A 6,327-nucleotide genomic window follows, 5' to 3' on the forward strand; every position below is an offset into this window, starting at 1 on the left:
TTTCACAACTTCATCTGCAAACATTTTCAGTCATTAAAAACATAACATAATAACTGTCCTACACTGTAGAAACAAAGTGTGGTCTAAACTCGCCTTAATACATCAAGTACTGTGCATACTATTACATTAATTTAATAATATATTTACAAATTAAATGCATTGTCTTGGCCTAATAAATGTCATTATTATACCTCTCTTTCGTCTACAATGATAAAATCCCATTACCTGAGAAAGAGATATTTTGACTATCAAAAACATTTTCAGCCTTTCTGACACGTGACCAAGCGAAAATGACTATCAGGTCATGTGACCGCGCTGATATTTTGAATGTCATATAAGGGCAATTAACTGCTTCAATTTTTTAGCCAAGTGATTGCGTCCCTTGTACACATATAGTAGTGACGTCACTATTCAATGTGTACACAGGCGATTACCGCTTAAAGATGAAACTGTTAAATTAAATGAATTAAAAACATTTTTATGTACTAAATTTTGTTCGGTATAATAAAATAAATATCATATGGCAGCGTGTGTGACATTGCCTCGGGTGACATTCTGCCCTCGAGTTGACAATATCAATGTCACACACGCTGCCATATGATATTTATATATTGTCCATTTGTGTAATTTCTTTTGTTTTGTTTTTTTTTTTCATGCAAACCATGTATAATTACCATCATGGAAATACTAATGTACAAAAGAATACAGTTATTTTGTGGCATGTCTTTATGCTTTACTGAACATAAAGTGCACAAAAGCAAGGCATTGTGATCAGTGTTCTGTCCATTGCCCACATTGGGAACTTATTTCCTGAGCAGTCTTTATGCAACTTCCGAGAATGTATGTGCAAGTTTCAAAATGGTCAGAATTGCTCAAATTACACCAGAGTAGTTAAGGTGTTTTATTAGCCCACCATCATCAGATGGTGGGCTATTAAAATCACTCTGCGTCCGTAGTCCATCCGTCCGTCATTCCGTCCGTCAGTCCGTCCGTCCGTTAACAATTTCTCCTTGTCGCATCTCCTCAGAAACTACTGGGGGGATTTTGACCAAACTTTGTCAGAATGATGTATTGGTACCCTAGTTGTGTCCCCCTGAAAATCAGACTGGTTCAACAATTTATGTATGAGTTATGGCCCTTTGTTTATTTCTATAATTTACATAATTTATATAGGGAAAAACTTTGAAAACCCTCTTGTCCAAAACCACAGGGCCTAGGGCTTTGATATTTTGTATGTGACATCATCTAGTGGTCTTCAACTAAGATTGTTCAAATGATACCCCTAGGGACAAATATGGCCCCGCCCAGGGGGTCATATGGTTTACATAAGACTTATATAGGGAAAAACTTTTAAAAATCTTCTTGTCCAAACCACAAAGCCTAGGGCTTTGATATTTGTCATGTAGCATCATCTAGTGGTTCTCTACCAAGTTTATTCAAATTATCCCCCTAGGGTCAAATATGGCCCCGCCCTAGGGGTCACATGGTTCATATAGACATATATAGGGAAAAGCTTTTAAAATCTTCTTGTCAATAACTACAGCATTCAAACATGGACCACATGTATACTTTTGAGTGGCAAGATGAACCTTGACATGAGTTGACCTTGATTTTGACCTAGTGACCTACTTTCACATTTCTGTAGCTACAGCCTTCAAATTCGGACCACATGCATAGTTTTGTGCACCGTAAAAAAATTTTGACCTTGATTTTGACCTAGTGACCTACTTTCACATTTTTGAAGGTACAGGCTTCAAATTTGGACCACATGCATAGTTTTGTGTTCCGAAATGAAATTTAACCTTCATTTTGACCCAGTGACCTACTTTCACATTTCTCAAGCTACAGCCTTCAAATTTGGACCACATGCATGGTTTTATAAACCGAAACAAACTTTGACCTTTACATTGACCTAGTGACCTACTTTCACATTTTTGAAGATACAAGCTTCAAATTTGGACCACATGCATAGTTCTGTATTCTGAAATAAAATTTGACCTTGATTTTGACCTAGTGACCTACTTTCACATTTCTCAAGCTACAGCCTTCAAATTTGGACCACATGCATAGTTTTGTGTACCGAAATGAATTTTGACCTAAAGATTGACCTAGTGACCTACTTTCACATTTCTGTAGCTACAGGCTTCAAATTTAGACCACATGCATAGGATTGTGTACCGAAACAAACTTTGACCTTGATATTGACCTAGTGACCTACTTTCACATTTCTCAAGCTACAGCTTTCGAATTTGGACCACATGCACAGTGTTGTGTACGGAAATGAAATTTGACCTTGAGCTAGTCAATAAGTCTTGAAATTTGGAACACTCAAAAATGGCACATTGGTGGGCGCCAAGATCACTCTGTGATCTCTTGTTTAGTAAAAACTGCTATTTTTCACTTTGCTTCAGAGCACATTGAATTAAATTCCTTGCAAAAGTAAGTAACTTGTACAAGTACATTGAAGGACTTTTTCACCTAGCTTCTTCGCTAAATTTATTCAGACCAAACTAGGACCACCCAGACAAGTGGTTATAAAGCAAAGAATCTAGACCAATCTGAAAACTCAAGCATTTGATTGGATGTTTCTCTGCTTAGTATTAACATTGACCAGCTGCAGGGTCTAATTCTTGGATTGGTCTCATATCTTGGTGCCTGGTTGTTGATGATTAAATTTATACAACTTCTCATAATCAGTTTTGATTTAATCCAAACTTTGTAGCATTACTTCATTGACAATTCTCAGGTTTTAGGGATAGTACAACTGCTGAAATTAAATACTGGTAAGCTCCAAGGGTGACAAGTCAAATTGTAATCCCACTAAAAAATGAACCCATGATCTTCATGTTAGGAGCTCCACCCTTAATTATATCTTTGTATCCCATTAATCACATGTCCTAAATGTCTTCATCAGAATAATTTGTAATGACAATAAATGTCTTGATATACAAGTACAGATAATGCCCCTTGCCTTCATATACGATACGAGGACATGCAGTATATTAATATACTGTAAAATCAATTAATTTCCTAGTTTCTGCCAAAACCGCTACTTCATGGGACTAAGAATTTATTTACTAGTATTTCAAAATTGGAAGTGTCTAGGGGTACGGATCCGTACCTCTAGACAAGCCTGTTAGGGGTTTTCTAGGGGTACAGACCTCCTTTTTCTAGATATGTAGGGTTATATATATCTTAAATTTTGTTGAAAATGAAATAAAAAATAAGACTTTACCAGTGTTCACTTAAAACTTGGATCTAAATAGTTTACAGATACCAGCGTTCACCCGATGTTTACCTTCTCTTTCAAAACCTAAGTAACCGAGGAACTCCAAATGAATACACTGTTCCGTGCCGTTAAGTTTGTTGTAAAATAAACTGTTGATAACAGATAAATGAGTGCTTGTAACCCATTAATGAATTCTATTTGAAATTCAGCAGAAAAAAAATAAAGCATAATATGCACCTATTTATTTTGTTATTTAACAAGATATAATGATAATCGGCACGGAACTGATTGTTTAATAATCAATTAACCGACATTAAGTAAAAGAAACTCAATTTACTGTTTGTGAAAACGTCCCTTGTATCTCGTAACGGCTACCAAATGTGTGGAAAACATAAATACCCTAGGGGTTAATTATCATTAAAATAGTTTTTCCCCCAAGATATTTAACATTTTTTTGTGTTTAATCTTTATATCTTTTTTTTTCCAGGTCGAATCATCATGATTTATTCGGTGTTCCTCGGTTATTTACGTTTTGAAAGAAAATGTAACAAATCGGGTGAACGTTGTTATCAGTAAACCATTTAGATCCAGGTTTAAGGTGAATTCTGATGAATTCTTATTTCATTTTCAACAAAATTTGAAATGTAAATGACCCTTAATCTCTAGAAAATCAGAGGTCCTTACCCCTAGAAAACCCCTAACAGGTTGTCTAGAGGTACGGATCCGTACCTCTAGAATCAGATTCTAGAGGTACGGATCCATACCCCTAGTCACTTCCTTCAAAATTTGAACATAAAATCAAGGGTAATTTTACTTGTTTGGATTTAATTTCCTGGACTGACTCAACCACAATAATGAGTCCCTCATGATAATTGTTTTACAATATACATGGGGATTTCAGTAAAAAACAGTATTGAAAGCAAGAACATCTTTTCGTCTTTTTTATGTTTTCTCCAGTCCTAATCTGAAAGTATAACTGAAGAGCAATATTTTCTTAATCACCGCAAGTTGTAGGGTGATTTTATGAAATCTTAGATGATCTGTAAGAAAATTCCCAAATGAATCTGAATCCAGGACCATGTCCCTGTGACAGTGTGTATCCAAAATGTTAATAAACTTTCTGTTCTGTTCCTGTTGTCAGGGATGTGGTGAGAAACTGTAATGTTGTAAAGTACTGCAAAATGTTGAAAAATATTCATTGCATGCAAGGACACATCCTAACCATTTATAAATAGAAGGACCAGCTGAGTGTTTTTGCTTTTGTTTTAATATCACACCAACACATAGGTCAGTTGGCAACTTTAAAGCTTTTGATGGTAGAGGAAGACCCCAGGTGCCCATTTGAACATTACTTCATCACAGGCAGGTACAACAAGCAGAATCAACCACTTCCCATAAGCCAGCTGGACTTCTTCCTTTCATAAAAGAATTCTGCACCCAAAGCAGTTTCGAAACCACAGCAGCGGGGCAAGCGATCCAAAGCCAACAAAAATAACCACCGGGCTGTGGAGGCTCCCCATTAGTGGATCATCTTGTGTCCAGCAGCAGACAAAAGAAACTGCAATTTTTCCCAATACACGTATTGGGATGGATAAACAAGAACACATGCCCATAATGATGACTGCAAAGGTTGAAGTTTTTTATCTCCCTAGTATGCTGCAACTTTAACACATAAACACCCATGCTATAACCAGCATATAGGAAATTAGGCTGGAATATTGTATTTAAGATGGAAATGTAGTTCCTTTGTGAGTAGTTGTTCAAGATAAAGATAATTTTGTAATCATTGGTAACCAAAATCTTTTAAACTAGAGCTGCTTTTGAGAGAAGCGCATGTCTCCCACAACTGCCTAATCCACGCCATGTACCCGGATAATCTTAACTCTGTTCAGCGACCCTAACTCAGTGCCAACATGGCGGATGCAAAGCCGATACAACTTGGTTTTCTGTGTAATTACGATGTATAAAGGAGTGTTTCTGTTGTTATATCTATCTCCATTGATCAAGTGTATATTTATTTCAAAATGTATCATGTTTGATATATCAACCTTTGTGTATTCATGTGGAAAAACGACGAACAAGGCAACTTTTTCAATGAAAACTTTTACAAAAAATCTTTAAAAATACTTCTATGCTTTTGATGCCTCGACTATTTTGTTGTTTGAAAGCAAAGATATACTGCTTTATAGGCCCCTTTTACACTATGTTGTTAACCCACTACATGTTGACACAAAACATGTTCAAATGTACTGACAGCGAGAAAAGGGATAAAAACCTAACTTTGATTTGATAAAAACCGAACTCAGTTTACATGAGGAATGGATAAAAACCTAACTTACACGAAATTGTGTGACGGATAAACACCTAACTGACTAGTATTCTATAGAAATGAATGAGTTGACATGTACATGGTCTGATTATTGTAAACATTACTTTATAAGCGGTATTGTCTTCAAACTTTGTCATTAATTTTAAGATGTTATATGTATGCCCACTACAGTCAAATATTTTTTCATAATTTTAATATTATGCAAATAGCAATGTTTGGAAAAATCTGGATAAACCCTAAAAAATAACTCGGTATAAAAGTCAAAATTATTGTATTTACATAAGAAATTATTTAATACCACTGATGTTCGAAGTTCTGTAGTCCCCAACCCTCTCCCCCCCCCCCCCTCTCTCTCTCACACACACACACACACACACTGTTTCAGAAGAATTGTGTTTGTTTCAAATCTTGTATATCGTATAGTGTAAGAGATTTTTATAGAGGTGCTAATGGAATATTTTTGATATTGTTTAAATGGGATTAGATTTATGATTAATTATTAAATATGATATTTTTCAGACTGTAAATAGGGAAGAAAAGTGTGTGTGTGTGTGTGTGTGTGGTGTGGTGGGGTGGGGGAGTGATGCATGGACTGACGGGACAGGGGTGTGGGTATTCTTACATTTTTCACTTGTCCACGGACACTTAAAATCCACTTGTCCATAGTCAAATTTCACTTGCTCTGATTTGTAATATTAAACCTTCATGAAAGCGCAAATAGACTGGAGATCGAGTTCTTTATTTAGGACAATGAAAAGAAAAGCATATC

This window comes from Mercenaria mercenaria, chromosome 15 (genome assembly GCF_021730395.1).
Source record: "Mercenaria mercenaria strain notata chromosome 15, MADL_Memer_1, whole genome shotgun sequence".
Lineage (NCBI taxonomy): Eukaryota > Metazoa > Mollusca > Bivalvia > Venerida > Veneridae > Mercenaria > Mercenaria mercenaria.